The 18,478-nt window shown below is 42.0% G+C and overlaps 1 long non-coding RNA gene across 1 annotated transcript in view; it reads left to right on the top strand.

Annotated features, from left to right (window-relative positions):
- The window catches only part of LOC123507103, a 45,117-nt gene extending 26,639 nt beyond the window's left edge, over positions 1-18,478 (top strand). Inside the window, exons 2-3 of the long non-coding RNA XR_006675584.1 lie at positions 1,523-1,627; positions 18,325-18,478. This is a non-coding gene — a long non-coding RNA (uncharacterized LOC123507103). The remainder of the gene's footprint in view (positions 1-1,522; positions 1,628-18,324) is intronic.

Here is an 18,478-nt window from a genome sequence, read left to right as displayed (position 1 = left end):
TCCTCCTCCTCTCTTTCATTATTCTTTTCGTGTTTTTCTCTATCTCTTTCTCTTTCTCTCTCTCTATTTAAGTTGTTTTCTGTTTCTATTTCTGGCTAATCGTCTCCTTTTTTTTCTTTTCTTCTTATTTTTTCTTCTCTTGCTCTGTTTTCGTCTTCATTTCTTCGTTCCTTCTTCCTCTTATGTGTTTTCTCATTTTTACGGCTTTGTTTTGTTTTTGTTTTTTTCCTTGTTGAGTTTCTTCATTTTCCTGTTTCTCATTTCTCTTCGTGTATTTCCGTCTTTGTTCTTTGTCCAGTCCTTCTTTCGTCATCTTCTCTTGCTTCCTTCTTTCGTTAATTTCTTTTGTGTTTTTCTTCTTCCTTTCGTGTTTCTTCCTGTTCTTCGTTTGTGTGTATTTTGTCTTCTCGTTATTCCTTCTTTCTTTCTTCTATTCTTCTCCTTTCAGTGTTTTCTTGTATTTATTTGTTTTTCTTTACATATCCTTTCTCAATTTTTGTTTTTGTTTTTATGTTTTGTTCACTACATCATCTGCCTCTTCTTTCTCTTATTTTTTTCTCTTTTATTTATTTATTTATTTATTTTTTTTGTCATATCTGCATTTATCATCTTTTCCTCTTCGTCTAACCTTTCATCCATTTCCTCCTTCCTCTTTTTTCTTCCATTTTTTTCTCGTTCTTTCCTTCTTTCCTGCACCTTATTCTTCTCTCCATAAACACGTATTTTTCTTCATATTTTTGCGTTTATATCCTGTTTATCTATTCCTTCTATGCATCTTTTTTTATCAGTGTCCGTTTTTTTCTCTGCCATTCGTCTAGTGATCTATTTTTTCTAAGCATTTCTTCTCTTCTTTCTTTCCTCTCTCCTCTTGGTTATCTTTTTGTCTTCGTTTATCAAAATATTCCCTTTTCTTCTTTTCTCTTTTGTATCTTGATTTATTTTTTGCATTTACGGTTTTGTTTAGTTTGTTTTCTGTTTTCTTTTACTCCTTTTTTTTTTCCTTTACAAATGTATCTTCTTTTCGTCTTTTATTTATCAATTAGTTTATTTTTCTAATGTCTATCTTCGTTTCTTTTTTCTTCTCCATATACGAGTACCTTCCGTCCTTCTTTTCTTCCTTCATTCCTTCTTTCCCTACTTCCTTCCTTCCCTCCTTCCTTTCTTCCTTTTTTTTTTCTTTCTTTGTATACTTCCATCCACCATTCTGTCCATCCATCCACCTATTTATTTATATCTATCTATCTATCTGTCTCTTTCATCCATCCATCCATCCATTCTTCCTTCCTTCCTTCCTTCCTTCCTTCCTTCCTTCACTCCTGGGATGCTTGTTTTCTCCCTCTTTTTCCCCCTTGAGTCTTGAGAATTCTTTGAGGCGTATTATCACTCACATTTTCCTTCCCTTCGCCCCCTCCTTCTGTTTTTCCTTCAGCGCTCTTGATGGTTCCTCCCTGAGATTACTAAAGCGGTTACTGTGTTTTTGATGGACACGGGCAATTAAGTATGTTTTTTTTTTGGTTTACAGGGGAAAGGAGAGAGAGGGAGAGGGAGTTCCAGAGTGTTCCCAGGTGCCGGTGCCAGAAAAGATGCGTGGTGTTTACAAGGAAGCGCTGGGAACTTTTAGGAAGAGGTAAGTTGTTGTTTTGATTGTGGTTTTTGGTGCGGTGGTGTGTGTGTGGGTTGGTTGGGTTGGTGTAAGTGATTGGAAATGAGGGGTTTGGTGGTGTTGGTGGTGGTGGTGGTGGTGGTGGTATTACTGATATTGTTGTTGTTGCTGTTACTTCTACTACTACTACTACTACTACTACTACTACTACTACTACTACTACTACTACTGCTACTGCTATTACTACTACTACTACTACTACTACTACTACTACTACTACTACTACTACTACTACTACTACTACTACTACTACTACTACTACTAGACTCATATTTCCTTTTATATCTTTATTGTAACAGCGAAAGAGCTACATGCAAGAGAATAGGAGAGAATAGAACAGGAATTTAGGAGGAGGAGAAGGAGGAGGATTGAGAACCTGTGATAAGTGAGAGGCATTTCTCCCCGACGGGCGGCTCTCTCCTCCCTCATCAGTACCTTTCCACACGCCGTCAGGAGGAAGAGGAAGAGGAGAAGGGGTAGAGGAGGAGGAGGAGGAGGAGGAGGAGGAGGAGGAGGAGGAGGAGGAGAAGGAGGAGGAGGAGGAGGAGGAGGAGGAGGAGGAGGAGACAGGGGAAGCAGGGGTTAGCGGGCAATAGCTTCGTTACCTCACACACTTAAAAAGAGAAAATAAAGGGGAATTTTAAGATTTATACAGTGAGTGGAGGAGGAGGAGGAGGAGGAGGAGAAGGAGAAGGAGAAGGAGAAGGAGAAGGAGAAGGAGGAGGAGGAGGAGGAGAGGCCATGGTGGTAATAGGATAAAAAGTAAAGTAAAGAAATAGTGAAACGAAGGCAGGCTTTATACACACACACACACACACACACACACACACCCGGTAGCTCAGTGGTTAGAGCGCTGGCTTCACAAGCCAGAGGACCGGGGTTCGATTCCCCGGCCGGGTGGAGATATTTGGGTGTGTCTCCTTTCACGTGTAGCCCCTGTTCACCTAGGTACGGGATGTAAATCGAGGAGTTGTGACCTTGTTGTCCCGGTGTGTGGTGTGTGCCTGGTCTCAGGCCTATCCGAAGATCGGAAATAATGAGCTCTGAGCTCGTTCCGTAGGGTAACGTCTGGCTGTCTCGTCAGAGACTGCAGCAGATCAAACAGTGAACACACACACACACACACACACACACACACACAAAGTGGATGATGAGAGGAGAAGGATAACAGGAGGAAGAGGAGGGAGAGAAAGAAGAAGAAAAATGCGGAGGAGGTGGAGGCATAGGATTATAGGGTAGTGAGTAATGGTAATAATGGTGGTGATGGTGGTGGCGTTTAGGGTGTCTTAGCCATGAGGTGCGAGGATGTGGACGCTTCCTTACGTGTGCTGGTGATGGAAGAGTGTGTGTTGCCCCAATGCTCTCCTAGTTGCGCCTCTACTGTTCCTCCTGCTCTTTCTTTTCTCGACGCGACTATTTTTAAAGGCTACAGAGGTGATTTGCCGGTTTCTCAAGAGTGTTTCTCATGTTCATAATGTAGAAATCTTGTTCATGTGTCAATAGAATCAGAAAGAACTTGAGTTGCCCCACTGCTCTCCTCGCTGCGCCTCTACTGTTCCTCTTGCTTTTAATTTGTTTTCTCGACGAGCATATTTTTAAAGGCCACAGAGATGATTTGCAGGATTTTCAACAGTGTTTCTCATGTTAATAATGCGCCTATTCATGCGTCAATAGAATCAGAAAAAAAACTGAACATTTGTTACTTCGAGGGTTTTTTTTGGAGAGTATGGAAGGTGCAACGTAGAAGTGTCTCAGATGATTTGACGGGTTTTCATGAAGTTTTCTCCTGCTAATGATGTAGGATTCTTGTTCATATGTCACTAGAAGCGGAAAAAAATTAAACCCGTGTCACTTAGAGAGGTTATTAAATTTGTCCCTTCGAAAGGTGTTTGAAAGTAGTGAAGGTGAAGCGCAGAAATGTTGCACAAAAGGCACCAGACCATTCCGAAACACTTCAGCACCAAACCCTGACTTACTTGTAAAGGGCGTCGATGAAGTTGCGCTGTTTTTAACCCATTCAGTACTGGAACGCATTTCTACCTTGACTTTTGGTTAAGATTAGACGATTTCATTGACGTTATGGAGTTTTGATTGTCATTATGGAGGTCAGAAGATTAATGGCCACGGTCTTCACTATTTTAATCCCTACATGAGTTTCTGAAGCTGTACAAAATCACCAAAATACTAAGCAGAATAAATAGAAAAACGTATCATGGTATTTTTAAGCTTCTAGTGACAAATAAACAAGATATTAACATCAAAAAGAGTAGTTATCTTGAGAGCCCTAACAAAGCATCATTGTGACCTATGAAGATAATGGTGGTGAGAGAGGAGAGCGTCTATGTATCCAGGTGAGGGCAGGCGATGGCTCAGCGTCGGAGAGACTTGAATGAGGCCGCTGATGGACCGTGGAGGAAGAGTGCAGTGATGTATGCGGGAGACTGGAGGTAGAGAAGAGATGGACTAATGGAGAGAGAGAGAGAGAGAGAGAGAGAGAGAGAGAGAGAGAGAGAGAGAGAGAGAGAGAGAGAGAGAGAGAGAGAATGAAATAATGAACAAAAACACGATAAAACAATTTAGATAGACGAACGCAGCTACTTAAATCCATAAAGAACAAAACGAAACAAGAGGAGCACAGGAGGACACAATAAAACAGATAGATAAAACAGTACAACAACAACGAATAACAATAACGAATAACAGACGCGACAAAGCAGTACAGACAGACATAACACAATAGTACGCTGATGGAGAGCAAGGTGGAGAGAGAGAACAAGACTCCATTGAACACTGTAAAGAGGCGAGATAAAGCAACACACAGCGACTCAATAAAGCTATGTAAAGAAGCGGAATAGACGGAGACAGACAGTTAAGGTTGAAACAGAGGCGTGGTGAGAGAGAGAGAGAGAGAGAGAGAGAGAGAGAGAGAGAGAGAGAGAGAGAGAGAGAGGAGAGAGAGAGGAGAGAAGAGGAGAGGAGAGGAGGAAAGGTTTTGGCAGGTTGAGAGAAACTGTGATAAAAGACGAGGGAACGGAAAAATGAAACAAAGGAGGAGGAATAGGAAAAGGAGGAGGAGGAGGAGGAGGAGGAGGAGGAGGAGGAGGAGGAGGAGGAGGAGGAGGAGGAGGAGGAGGAGGAGGAGGAGGAGGAGTGTTGAATTGAGTATCATCTCCATGCATCTTTCTTTGCCTCAATTCACACGTGTATTCCGAGTAACACTTTGCTGCTGAGAGAGAGAGAGAGAGAGAGAGAGAGAGAGAGAGAGAGAGAGAGAGAGAGAGAGAGAGAGAGAGAGAGAGAGAGAGAGAGAGAGAGAGAGAGAGAGAGAGAGAGAGAGAGAGAGAGAGAGAGAGAGAGAGAGAGAGAGAGAGAGAGAGAGAGAGAGAGAGAGAGAGAGAGAGAGAGAGAGAGAGAGAGAGAGAGAGAGAGAGAGAGAGAGAGAGAGAGAGAGAGAGAGAGAGAGAGAGAGAGAGAGAGAGAGAGAGAGAGAGAGAGAGAGAGAGAGAGAGAGAGAGAGAGAGAGAGAGAGAGAGAGAGAGAGAGAGAGAGAGAGAGAGAGAGAGAGAGAGAGAGAGAGAGAGAGAGAGAGAGAGAGAGAGAGAGAGAGAGAGAGAGAGAGAGAGAGAGAGAGAGAGAGAGAGAGAGAGAGAGAGAGAGAGAGAGAGAGAGAGAGAGAGAGAGAGAGAGAGAGAGAGAGAGAGAGAGAGAGAGAGAGAGAGAGAGAGAGAGAGAGAGAGAGAGAGAGAGAGAGAGAGAGAGAGAGAGAGAGAGAGAGAGAGAGAGAGAGAGAGAGAGAGAGAGAGAGAGAGAGAGAGAGAGAGAGAGAGAGAGAGAGAGAGAGAGAGAGAGAGAGAGAGAGAGAGAGAGAGAGAGAGAGAGAAAAAAAAAAGATGAAAAAGGCGGGAAGGTTGTTTTGCGGGAGGAGAGTCGACAAGAACTATTTTTTCTTCTGTTTTTATTTATTTTATTTGCTTTATGTTGGTCGCTTGTTAGTTTTTATGTTCTTTTTGTTTTTATATGTTTCCTTTTTTGTTCTTCTTCTACTACTTGTTATACTGCTTGTTGTTTATCTTTCTACACTTCTTACACTATATCTTACACTACACATTAATTAATTGTATATCTGTGTGTTGGTCGCTGATGAATTTTTAGCTTGATTTTTATTTCTTATTCTTTTTGTTTTATTTTCTGGTTTAAATTTTGTGTTTTTCTCTTTTTTATACTATTACTGTGTTGGTTGATTTTCATATTTATTCTTTTTTGTATTACTTACTTATTGTCTGTGTTGGTCGCTGATTGTGGTTTTTTCATATTTATTCTTTTTTTTATTGTGGTTTTCTTTTTTTCCTTTTTCTTATACTAGTTCCTGTATTACTTACTTATTGTCTGTGTTGGTCGCTGATGACTTTTTAGGTTGATTTTCATATTTATTCATTTTTTTTTATTTCTTGGTTTTCTTTTTCCTTTTTTCCTTTCTCTTATACTTCTAATACTACTTCTTATTCTACTTACTTACTGTCTGTCTTGGTCGCTGATGACTTTTTAGGTTGATTTTCATTTTTATCATTTTTTTTGACATTTTCTCTTTGTTAATTTCCTTTTATGTTGGTCGCTGATGACTTTTTATGTTCTTTTTGCTTCTATTCTTTTTTTTTTTTTGTGGTTTTATTTATTTTTTTTTTCCATTTTTCTTATACTTCTATCCCTTCTCCATCCCTTCCCTTCCATCCCTCCCCTTTCCACCTCATTACACGTGCCTCTCCCTCACTCTCTCTCCCTCTCCTCTTGTGCTACTTATACATGTACTTCTTATTCTACTTCTTACGTATACATGTCCTACTTATTCTATTTCTTATTCTACTTACACATGTTCTTCCTATTATACTCCTTACTTATACATGTCCGTCTTATTCTACTTTTTATTCTACTTTTATACATGTCCTTCTTATTCTATTTATTTTTTCATCTGTGTTGGTTGATTTTTATTTTTATCTTTTTTTTTTTTGTCTCGTTTGTTTTGTATTTTTTTTTAGTTTTTTTTTTTCGTTTTTTTTATTTCAATTTTCTGCTTTTATTTTTTTCATTTTCTCATTTTATTTGTTCATTTTCTTTTCTTCTTTTTATTTTCTCTTTTTTTCATTTTTTCATTTTGTTTTTTTCATTTTTGCTGTTATATTGGTCGCTGGCTATTTTTTTTTTTTGCTGCTTTTGGTTAGAGCAGTTGCCTAATACTGCAGCTGCGTTGGCCCATTCTAGCTGCTGTGGTCCCTTACAGCTGTTCTGGCCACTTACAGCTGCTCTGAGCTTACAGCTGCTATGAGCCATTACAGCTGCTCTGGCCACTTACAGCTGCTCTGAGCTTACAGCTGCTTTGAGCCATTACAGCTGCTCTGGCCACTTACAGCTGCTCTGAGCTTACAGCTGCTTTGAGCCATTACAGCTGCTCTGGCCACTTACAGCTGCTCTGGCCACTTACAGCTGCTCTGGCCACTTACAGCTGCTCTGGCCACTTACAGCTGCTCTGGCCACTTACAGCTGCTTTGGCCTTACAGCTGCTTTGGCCCTTACAGCTACTTTGACCCTTACAGCTGCTTTGAGCCATTATAGCTGCTGAGAACCTTTACAGCTGCTTTGGGGCATTACAGCTGTTTTGTACTATTATTAGAGACCTCATATGGGCGATTAGTCCATTACAGCTGCTTAGAGCCTTTAGAGCTTATTAGGATCTTTAGTCCCTTAATTTAATGCTCTTTGCAGCTGCTTTGCCTTCCTTACAGCTGCTTTGGCTCATTACAGCTGCTTTGGGCCTTTACAGCTGCTTAGGACCTTTGCAGCTGCTTTGGCCTATTACAGCTGGTTTGGTCCTTTACAACTGCTTAAGCCAGTTACAGCTGATTAGGGCCTTTACAGCTGCTTTGCCAGTATGTAACTGCTTTGGCCAACAGCTGTAAACCTGCTGGGGCCCCTGGAGCAACATAGGCCAGATACAGATGCTTAGACCAGCTGATGCTTAGGCCGCTTGCAGCTCCAGCTCTGGCTCTTGAGCTGGCGCCATCTTGCGTTCTTGAGCCTAAATGTTGGATCGTCGCATCTGGTGCATCTGCTTGAGCCTAAATGTAGGTTCGTTGCAGCTGCTGGTGCCACCTTGTTGCTCGTTGGCGCTGGTAGGCGCCGTGAGTGTCCTTGTCCTTGGGGGGGACGAGGGCTGGGAGGTGGGAGGCGTGTCTCACCTCCCGTGGGAGGCAGGGAGGTGTTTCTCTCTCACCTCCCCGTGGGTAGCTCCGCCACCTATAGTGTGTTTTTTAGGCACACGTGGTGACGAAGCTCCACCGCCACATTGTGTGTTTATTAGGCACACGTGGGTGGTGGCGATGGAGAGGATGCGCGTTGAAGTTTTTTGTGAGTTCCGGATGGGGGATCGAACCCAGGCGTCCCTCACTCCAAACTCCAAGTTGCATCACTCTACCCACTGGGCCACGAGGGCCCAACTAAAAAAATGTAAAATTAGGGTATTTCCCCATATTTTTTTAAAATTCAATATTATGTCATTAAATTTCATTGTAAGTCAAAGATACTGTTGTGTGAATGCATATTGTCGTAAAATGTCTTCATGAGGACTTATTCCTAGATTTATGAAAGAGAAAGAAAAATATGATAAAAAAATGAAAATGTTAAGTGGAGTGTCCTACCAAGTGCGGAGTAACTGTTGATCTTTTTTTTTTTTTTATTTCTGAGTGTTTAATTGTTTTCCATGGAGGATAATGATTTGTGTAGGTGTGTCAAGGTGTGTATTGTGGGGTGTGTTGATGGTGGAGTGGGCAGGTGGTGCCTGGAACCTTGCTTCTGCCTCCTCATGCATCGTCTTTGCGCAAGTCTGTGTCGTCATGAAATGCCACATTAGTGATGACATTTTGACAGGCTCTCAGTATTTCAGCTTATAATCATCAACTGTAGCTTACAGTTACATGAATACAGAAATACATATAGTGAGGAAAGCACCTTATTATTATCATTATTATTATTATTATTATTATTATTATTATTATTATTATTATTATTATTATTATTATTATTATTATTATTATTATTATCATTATTATTATTATTATTATTATTATTATTATTATTATTATTATTATTATTATTATTATTGTTACTCTTAATACCTAAAAACGCAAAAAGGAAAAGTAAGAAGAAAAATGAGGAAACGTGGTGGCTGTGACGAGGATGAGCGTGACAGCTACACTATGTGATGTCAACACTGGGGACGGTAGTGATACTGGCCTCTGAAGGGAACTCAAGTGTTGGTAGCGACCATTTTGCTGACCTGTTTATCACGTCTGTGTGTGTAACAGTAGTAGCAGCAGCAGCAGTGAGAGAGAGAGAGAGAGAGAGAGAGAGAGAGAGAGAGAGAGAGAGAGAGAGAGAGAGAGAGAGAGAGAGAGAGGTGGGTAGGAGGGAAGGAGGAGGGAGGGGTTTAATTAAGCATGACTAAGAGCAATGAAGTATGAATTGTGAAAATCTTTGCAATCTTTCCCCATGACTCAAAGACCACAGCTGTTCAGTCGGAGTGTGAAGAGTGTTTCTTGTCTTGATAGTGCACAGATTTCGTTCGGTAAAATCACCCTTAAAAACTTGTCACTTATTTTGCACTGTACGGAATTTTTACGGGATTCTACGAGCTAAAGGAAGTGTTTTCATTGCCTCCATCATGAAGGTCCACCCATTTTTGAGCAGTTATCTCGGGTTGATGTCATTCCCACCTCGAACCGTGGCCAGGATTCGAACCCATGCGCCGGGGTCTCCTTAGGGGCCCAAAGCGCGCGTGATTCCAGTGTACCTTCTGATACTGGAGGTTTGGCGAAGTATTTCAGAAAATGTTGAGATCATTTTTGTTTTATATATACATTTATTCATTTTTATATTTGTTTTAATTTTTGTTATTCACTAATGTATTTATTAATTCCTCTTCATTTATTTATTTTTTTGTGTGCGTTTGTGTGTTTGTCGCCTCGCTCACGGTTCTATCCCAGTTCCAAAAGTCACTGGCGGTTTTCAGGTGGCCGTTGCGTCATGGTGCTTGGGTTTTTTGAGACAGATTTGTGTGTGGAAGCTGTGTGAAGTGACCCCGATGACTGAGGCAAGAGAGAGAGAGAGAGAGAGAGAGAGAGAGAGAGAGAGAGAGAGAGAGAGAGAGAGAGAGAGAGAGAGAGAGAGAGAGAGAGAGAGAGAGAGAGAGAGAGAGAGAGAGAGAGAGAGAGAGAGAGAGAGAGAGAGAGAGAGAGAGAGAGAGAGAGAGAGAGAGAGAGAGAGAGAGAGAGAGAGAGAGAGAGAGAGAGAGAGAGAGAGAGAGAGAGAGAGAGAGAGAGAGAGAGAGAGAGAGAGAGAGAGAGAGAGAGAGAGAGAGAGAGAGAGAGAGAGAGAGAGAGAGAGAGAGAGAGAGAGAGAGAGAGAGAGAGAGAGAGAGAGAGAGAGAGAGAGAGAGAGAGAGAGAGAGAGAGAGAGAGAGAGAGAGAGAGAGAGAGAGAGAGAGAGAGAGAGAGAGAGAGAGAGAGAGAGAGAGAGAGAGAGAGAGACTATAGGACAATATGAAAGGCCAGATATTTCAAGTACTTTGTGGTTGAAATGTTTTGCGTCACTCTCTTCTTTTGTTTTTCTCTTTAACTTCCATCTTTCTTCTTTGTTTCTTTTTATTTTTTCTATCGCAGTGTCTTCCAATCATTCAGTCAGTTTATATATCGGTCTAGACTTTTTTCCACCATTTTTCTCACTTTCATTCACTAATTAATTTTCTTCTCCATTTTACTGCATTCTTTCATTTTTCTTTCCATTTATTTTTTTTCCTCATCATTTCCATGTCGTCTCCTTTCCTCACTTTTCCTCCTTTTTTTAGTACCTCTCCTTTTCTCCTCTTCATTCACTCCTCCTTTTGTCCTTATTTTCTAATTTTCTCCTCTCATTATCAAATATGCCTTTATCCTCTCCTCCCCTTCTCTTCTCCTTTTCTTTTCTCTTCTCTTCTTTTCTCTTCTTCACTCTCTTCTCCTCTCCTCTCGTACTCCTCCTCCACCTCTTCATCTCTCTCCTCCCCTGCTGGTGCATATTTCTGCCTGGGGTTGTGGCTCTGAATGGCAATTACTGAAGGGGCGGGTGTGTGTATGGGTCATTACAAGGCAAGGAAGGATGTTCGCTGGAGTAATACTAGGCAGGATTGGGACGTGCTGGGGTTTCCTTAATTCATTAGCGGCGTGTGAGACTCGTGTTGTTCTGCAAGGGTTTGTGTGAAGGTGTGTCGTGTGAGCTGGGTATGTTGTTTGTGTCTGGTGGTTGGTGTACTTCTTGTTGTGTTGTTAATGTTACAAAGTTTCCTTTTATTTCGCTTGTTCTTTGTTGTTGCAAGTCGTCTTTTTTTGTGTTGTGTTATTTGATAGTTTTTTTTTTTATTAAATGTTGTTTAGCTTTAGTCTTTATTTGTTTACCTAGTTTAGGGTTTTCGAACTTTTTAACACTTGAACCCCCAATCCCCTGGATATTCATCGACCCCTTTCAATGGTCCCATCGACACCTGGAGGTAGATATTGACCACTCTGAGAACCACTGGTCTAGTCAATGAGAGAAAGTTATTGTAAACATTCATTTTTTTTCTGTTGCGTTGTTTCATTATGTTACATTGCATTTAATTTTCAACTTTCAGCTATTAACTTATTGTCCTCTAATGCAAAGTCCTTGTTTTATTTTCCGCTTCGTTATTTCATCATCTCTCCTCATCTCGTTTTGTTTTACCTTTTCAGTTAAGTATTTATGTAGAAATGCTTGTTCTATCTTTAATCAAGGCCTTTTATGGTTTGCCTTTCATCTATTCATTGTCTCCTAATGTTAAGATCTTGTTATGTTTTTTCAGGTATGTTATTTCATCATCATTTATCAAGTGTTGTATTTCACCTTCCACACATGTATTTGTGATCTGCTACGTGTGACACTTATTGTAAAAATTCTCTTTCTATTTTCCAGGTAAGTCTCCAGTGAGAAGGTCCGGCGTTCTCTTCACGTAAGTAATCTCTCTTATGTTTCTTCATCTTGTTTACTTTAATACTTTTTGATTCACGTCTTGTGTAGCGAACCGATCTCTTTCTCATCTTCGCCGTGGGAGTTGTATTTTTTCCTTATTTTACTCTGTGATTTTGTTGTCGGAAAGTTTTGCTCCCCGAGAAAAATGTTTAAGATCCGGAACGACCTCGCGTCTCATAAAGTCTGGTTTGGTTATCAGGAACAATTGTGGTGGAGGATTTCCAAGATTTGAAATTCTCTCGTGACTTTGTTGCAGAAATATTGTTAGTGTGTGTGTGTGTGTGAGTGTGAGTGTGAGTGTGAGTGTGAGTGTGTGTGTGTGTGTATGTGTGTGTGAGTGGATGGGTGGGTATGTATGTGAGTGTTTGTGTGTGTCTGTGTCTGAAAAAATACAGAAAAGTAGAAAGATCCTTCGATGGAAGAGAGAGAGAGAGAGAGAGAGAGAGAGAGAGAGAGAGAGAGAGAGAGAGAGAGAGAGAGAGAGAGAGAGAGAGAGAGAGAGAGAGAGAGAGAGAGAGAGAGAGAGAGAGAGAGAGAGAGAGAGAGAGAGAGAGAGAGAGAGAGAGAGAGAGAGAGAGAGAGAGAGAGAGAGAGAGAGAGAGAGAGAACAGTGCTTGCATAGTGCATAATGATGTTGGGTGTAAGTGTTTATGACTTACAATAAGTAAATAACCCAGAGAATCAAAAGTAGAAAAAGAACTGGTACACAGCAGCACACACATTAACATCAGACACATGAGAAACAGGCACACGTTCACTCTACAGGAGGGAATGAGAGAAGCGAGAGACGAAGAGCAACTTGTAACAGTAAAGAGTACGAGGAGAAGTAAAGGGAAGCGAAGCAAAGGGAAGGGAAGGGAAGGGAAGGGAAGGGAAGGGAAGGAAGGGAAGGAAGGGAGGGGAAGACCATATTTGCATGTGATGACAGTGACAGTGTGAGTGAGGAGAGGAGCAGGTAATGGTGATGTGAGAGTAACTGCTGTGATAGTGTGTGACAGGCTTGGAGAGTGAGAAGGGAGGAGAGGGGAAGGGAGGTGACAAAAATGGGGAAGGAAAGGGAAGTGAGCGGAAATTGAGGTATTATGTAGTGGGGGATTTTTAGAGGAGGAGTAAGTGGAAGAGGAGGAGGAGGAGGAAAAAGAGGAGTAGGAGAAAGAGGAGGAGGAAAAGGAGGAGGAGGAGAGGGAGGAGGGGGAGGAGGAGAAGGAGAAGAGGTTTAGTTATAGAGAGAAAAAGGTAAGGGAGACTAGATCGAGTAATTACTGATTGTAGGACGAAGAGGAGGAGGAGGAGGAGGAGGAGGAGGAGGAGGAGGAGGAGGAGGAGGAGGAGGAGGAGAACGAGAAGAAGAAGGAGGATGAGGAGGAGGAGAAGGAGAAGGAGAAGGAAGGAGGAAGAGGAAAAGGAAGAAGAGAAGGAAGAGGAGGAGGAGGAGGAGGAGGAGGAGGAGGAGGAGAAGGAGAAGGAGGAGGAGGAAGAGGAGGAGAAAGAGGAAAAGGAAAAGGAAGAAGAAGAGGAATAGGAGGAAAGGGAAGAGGAGGAGAAGGAGAAGGAGTAGGAGTAGGAGCAGGAGTAGGACTAGGAGTAGGAGTAGAAGGAGGAGGAAGAGTAGGAGTAGGAGTAGTAGTAGTAGTAGTAGTAGTAGTAGTAGTAGTAGTAGTAGTAGGAGAAGGAAGATTAGGAGGAGGAGGAGGAGGAGGAGGAGGAGGAGGAAGAGGAGGATGAAGACGAAGAAGAGGAGAAGGAGTAGAAGAATGAGGAATGAAGGGGTTAGGAGAAGAGGTCAAGGTTGTGAGGGAGTCTCGATCTGTCAGGGAGTAATTTATCAACTTGCTTCCTTTCTCTTTTCATCCTTCTCTATTCTCTGTTTGCTGATCGGCTTCCCTGCGGCGGGCAAGTCTCGGGCGGTGAGAAGCATTAGTGTGCCTCCAATCCGTGTTTTGTTGGTCTGTTCTTTGCACTTATTTTTTTCATCCTCATTTTCACTTTTTCTGTTGATTTTTTGCCTTGTCGACGGGAAATGAGTCTAAAAGTTCATTTATTCATATGTTTGTTTATCTATTTATTTGTTTTTAGAAGTTTTATTGGAAGTTAGTTGTTTATTGGTATTATTTCATACTGTTGTTGTTGTTGTTGTTGTTGTTGTTGTTGTTGTTGTTGTTGTTGTTGTTGTTGTTGTTGTTGTTGTTGTTGTTGTTGTTGTTGTTGTTGTTGTTGTTGTTGTTGTTGTTGTTGTTGTTGTTGTTGTTGTTATTATTATTATTATTATTATTATTATTATTATTATTATTATTATTATTATTATTATTATTATTATTATTATTATTATTATTATTATTATTATTATTATTATTATTATTATTATTATTATTATTATCTCTCTCTCTCTCTCTCTCTCTCTCTCTCTCTCTCTCTCTCTCTCTCTCTCTCACACACACACACACACACACACACACACACACACACACACACACACACACACACACACACACACACACACACACACACACACACACACACACACACACACACACACACACACACACACACACACACACACACACACACACACACACACACACGCACACACATTAGGAAGCAAATCACGTGTCTTCTTCAGTTGAGTTCATTCATCTTGCTCCGTTCACAAAGACTTTCTCCTCCTCCTCCTCCTCCTCCTCCTCCTCCTCCTCCTCCTCCTCCTCCTCCAATAGGTTTTCTGTTACCTGGTTTTCCTGTGTTCCCCAACCTCTTCCTCCTCCTCCTCCTCCTCCTTTTTTCCTCTTTTCTCGTCGACTTTTCTCTTCCTTCTCCAATTCCTCTTCCTTTTCCTTCCTCCTTTCTCTTTCTATTCCTCTTCATATTTTTTTCTTTTCTTCTTCTTCTTCTTCTTCTTCTTCTTCTTCTTCTTCTTCTTCTTCGTCTTCTTCTTCGTCTTCGTCTTCGTCTTCTTGTTCTTGTTCTTGTTCTTGTTCTTGTTCTTGTTCTTGTTCTTGTGCTTCTTCTTTCTTCCTCCTCCTCCTCCTCCTCCTCCTCCTCCTCCTCCTCCTCCTCCTCCTCCTCCTCCTCCTGGTCCATTTCTTCTTCCTCCTCCTCCTCTTCTTCCCGCCTTCTCCTCCCTTATTGCTCCCTTACTCCTTCTCTTACTTATCTCCTCTTTCCTCCTTTTTTTCATTTTCATCCCTCCTTTTTCATTCTTTTCTCTGTTTCCTCCTTTCTTCTCCCCTTACTTTCCTCCTTTTTCCTTCCTGTGTCTCGGTATTTGGAGAGAAGAATGAATTTGAAGAGAGAAGGAGGAAGGGAGAGAGAGAGAGAGAGAGAGAGAGAGAGAGAGAGAGAGAGAGAGAGAGAGAGAGAGAGAGAGAGAGAGAGAGAGAAGGGAAGGGAGGAGGGAGGAGGAGGAGCAGGAGGGAATGAGCCTATGGGAAAGAAGGAAGACGGTAAGAGTCTTCAATGCATACCAAGAAGAAAATCCTCCTCCTCCTCCTCCTCTTCCTCATCTACTCTTTATTTTACTTATTATCGTCCTCCTTCCATGCACACACACACACACACACACACACACACACACACACACACACACACACACACACACACACACACACACACACACACACACACACACACACACACACACACACACACACACACACACACACACACACACACACACACACACACACACACACACACACACACACACACACACACACACACACGGCCCGGTAGCTCAGTGGTTAGAGCGCTGGCTTCACAAGCCAGAGGACCGGGGTTCGATTCCCCGGCCGGGTGGAGATATTTGGGTGTGTCTCCTTTGACGTGTAGCCCCTGTTCACCTAGCAGTGAGTAGGTAGGGGATGTAAATCGAGGAGTTGTGACCTTGTTGTCCCGGTGTGTGGTGTGTGCCTGGTCTCAGGCCTATCCGAAGATCGGAAATAATGAGCTCTGAGCTCGTTCCGTAGGGTAACGTCTAGCTGTCTCGTCGGAGACTGCAGCAGATCAAACAGTGAAACACACACACACACACACACACACACACACACACACACACACACACACACACACACCGCGTAGTGTAGTGGTTAGCACGTTCGACTCGCAATAGAGAAGGTCCGGGTTCGAGTCCCGGTAAGCGGCAAGGCAAATGGGCAAGCCTCTTAATGTGTGGGCCCAGTTCACCTAGCAGTAAATAAGTACGGGATGTAACTCGAGGGGTTGTGGCCTCGCTTTCCCGGTGTGTGGAGTGTGTTGTGGTCTCAGTCCTACCCGAAGATCGGTCTATGAGATCGGAGCTCGCTCCGCAATGGGGAAGACTGGCTGGGTGACCAGCAGATGACCGTGGTGAATTATACACACACACACACACACACACACACACACACACACACACACACAAGTTTTAAGGGATGACCTGATTTGACTTTTCGTGTGGAATATGAAACGCTCTCTCTCTCTCTCTCTCTCTCTCTCTCTCTCTCTCTCTCTCTCTCTCTCTCTCTCTCTCTCTCTCTCTCTCTCTCTCTCTCTCTCTCTCTCTCTCTCTCTCTCTCTCTCTCTCTCTCTCTCTCTCTCTCTCTCTCTCTCTCTCTCTCTCTCTCTCTCTCTATGGTCGAACATCACAACAATGAAGATGAATTTTAATTTGGGTTCCAAATTAATATATTTTTTTCGGTTAGAATATCTTATTACCGTCTCTGCTTTCTTCTCCTCCTCCTCCTCTTCCTCCTCTTCCATCTTCTCCTTTATATCCTCCTCCATATCCTCCTCCTCCTCTTCCAGGTCTTTCTCCTCTTATTCCTACTCCTCTTTTTCTTATTCCTTTTCCTCTTCATCTTCCTCCTACTCCTGCTCCTCTTCCTCGTCCTCCTCGAATGCTGTGTTTTTCATCTCGAAGACTGTGTAGTTCTGGTCGCCATACTATAAAAGACATTGAAAAACTGGAAAAGATACAGCAGAAAGCTACTAAAGCTATTTAAAGATTGAGGAATAATCCATCTGAGGAACGACCGGAAACACTAAATGTATTCAGCTTTGACGAAGCTTAGGATAAGAGGAGACCTATTTGAAATAAAAAAATAAATAAATAAAGGATACAACAACCTTGACTCCAATAAGTATTTTATCATTGATAATTCTAACATGACAAGAAATAGTGGATTTAAGTTTACACCTAAATGCTTCGAATTCCACGAGTCCAAGCACTTTTCTTGAACAGAATTGTTAATATGTGGAATAAGCTTCCTTCAGAAATTGTAAACAGCAATTCTGTTGAATCATTGAAAAGTATAATTAACAAATCTTAAAAGTTTACCCCCAGCAATCTCTCTTCTTGTCCGAATAATTACAAACGTAACCACTAATGATATTATTGTTTTGTGTATCTTCTTTTTTTCAGATAGACATGTAGAGTTCACCGTAGTGTGAAAAATAGGATTTTCTTTCATACTTTCCTGTGACAATTTCATGTCAGTTATTCCTTACTGCGTGGGACTTTTTCAGACTATTTTCCATGCCAGTGGTGGCCTTCTGTGCTGTCCTGTTTCATTTCCCTGTAGCTAGGTAGAAGTAGTTGCCAAGCAGCCTTGAAAGGACCAAGAGGTCTGTTGCTGTAACTACTACTGCTACTGCTACTGCTACTGCTACTACTACTACTACTACTACTACTACTACTACTACTACTACTACTACTACTACTACTACTACTACTACTACTACTACTACTACTACTACTACTACTACTACTACTACTACTACTACTACTACTACTACTATTACTACCAGCACTCTCTTCCAGCTTTGTACATACCAGTCACCTTTCAAAATATCAACCGACCTTCTGTTTCGGCGATCGAGTGGCGAGGAGGGAGACACACAAGACCAGTGCGTATGTCCCGTGGGTGGCGTCATGGGTGTGGGTGTATGGGCGTGTAGGGAGGAGAGGAAATGGGTTTTGGAGAAGGAAGGAAAGAAGAGGGAGGGAAAGAATGAGTCCCTCCACGCAGAAAAATGAAGTTGAAAAGGCAGAGAAGAGGAAAAGCAATTACCTCGCGAAAAACATGAATAGGAAACACGTGTGAGGACAGTACAGAGAGAGAGAGAGAGAGAGAGAGAGAGAGAGAGAGAGAGAGAGAGAGAGAGAGAGAGAGAGAGAGTCATTTTCCTTCATCCACAGTATCCGCTTTTATCCATTCGCATTTCAGTCTGTCTTGTCAAACATATTTTTTTTCCTTTTTCTCTAAAACATGAAAGCTTCTATCTTTTGCTTTCATCAGTGTATTTTCTACCATAAATGAAAGAGGAAAAAACATAAAAATAAAAAGAAAACGAGAGAGAGAGAGAGAGAGAGAGAGAGAGAGAGAGAGAGAGAGAGAGAGAGAGAGAGAGAGAGAGAGAGCAATTCAACCGAAAATTTAGATTAGATAGTAAACTTTTCAAAAAAACAAACTGAAAAGGGCTAACAATTTTGCATTAGTCTTTTCGTTTGTTCTTCCTTTGTGTTCCTGTGTGTGTGTGTGTGTGTGTGTGTGTGTGTGTGTGTGTGTGTGTAGTCAGTGTTCCCCCCCTGTCTCATTCCGTGCTCTCTCCTTCCTCAGCACGTGATTGGCTACTGTTTGGCGAGGGAGCTTTTTTGATTGGTGCGTGGTATGTACATGTTGCAGGAGGCGTGGCATGTGCGTCAAGTTAGAACGAATGGAATGCGACGTTAATGGCGGACTTACTATTGGTGGTGAAAGAAAACGCGTTGTG

The sequence above is a fragment of the Portunus trituberculatus genome, chromosome 21 (assembly GCF_017591435.1).
Source record: "Portunus trituberculatus isolate SZX2019 chromosome 21, ASM1759143v1, whole genome shotgun sequence".
Lineage (NCBI taxonomy): Eukaryota > Metazoa > Arthropoda > Malacostraca > Decapoda > Portunidae > Portunus > Portunus trituberculatus.
Note: the sequence above shows the minus strand (reverse complement) of the source record. Positions and strands in the feature narration are given on the sequence as shown.